This window comes from Corvus brachyrhynchos, unplaced genomic scaffold (assembly GCF_000691975.1).
Source record: "Corvus brachyrhynchos isolate BGI_N302 unplaced genomic scaffold, ASM69197v1 scaffold483, whole genome shotgun sequence".
Classification (NCBI taxonomy): domain Eukaryota; kingdom Metazoa; phylum Chordata; class Aves; order Passeriformes; family Corvidae; genus Corvus; species Corvus brachyrhynchos.
In genome coordinates, this window is record NW_008236930.1 from 19,738 (window position 1) to 20,240 (window position 503).

Below are 503 nucleotides of genomic sequence, written 5' to 3' on the forward strand. Positions count from 1 at the left end.
TCTGCCGGGGTGTGCCGGCAGCTCGCAGCGCCGGTGGCTCGCGGCGACAAGCTGCTCCACCACTGAAACAAAAAACTGCACCAGGCTTCACCTCCAGCAGCAGCAAAATGTAAAACTTAAAAGAAACCACCCTGGGGACCCACAGAAAATTTGCAGAAACTCACCACAAGAAAAGATAGGTCCCGGGAACTAAAAACTGCTGCTGGAGTCCTTCGCCGTATGACTGGTCCTCGAGCTGAGGTTTGGTGTCCTCCCGGAGCACCACTGCTAAAACGCAGCGTGCTGCAGCAGGAGGTGTGGCTGTCCCGAGGCACAAGATCCCTCGATGACTGAGAGCTGCCTTAGGTAGAACAGGGTCTCTTCCCCTTGAGAAGTCCCTGCTCTGCTCGGGCACCACTTGAGGGATTTTGCAGCCACTGGGAGTTGGCAGAAGGGGGTTTACTCCTTGCGTGCTGACACAAAGAAGCCTGGAGGTCAATGCTGAAACCCCTCTGGAAGGTGGC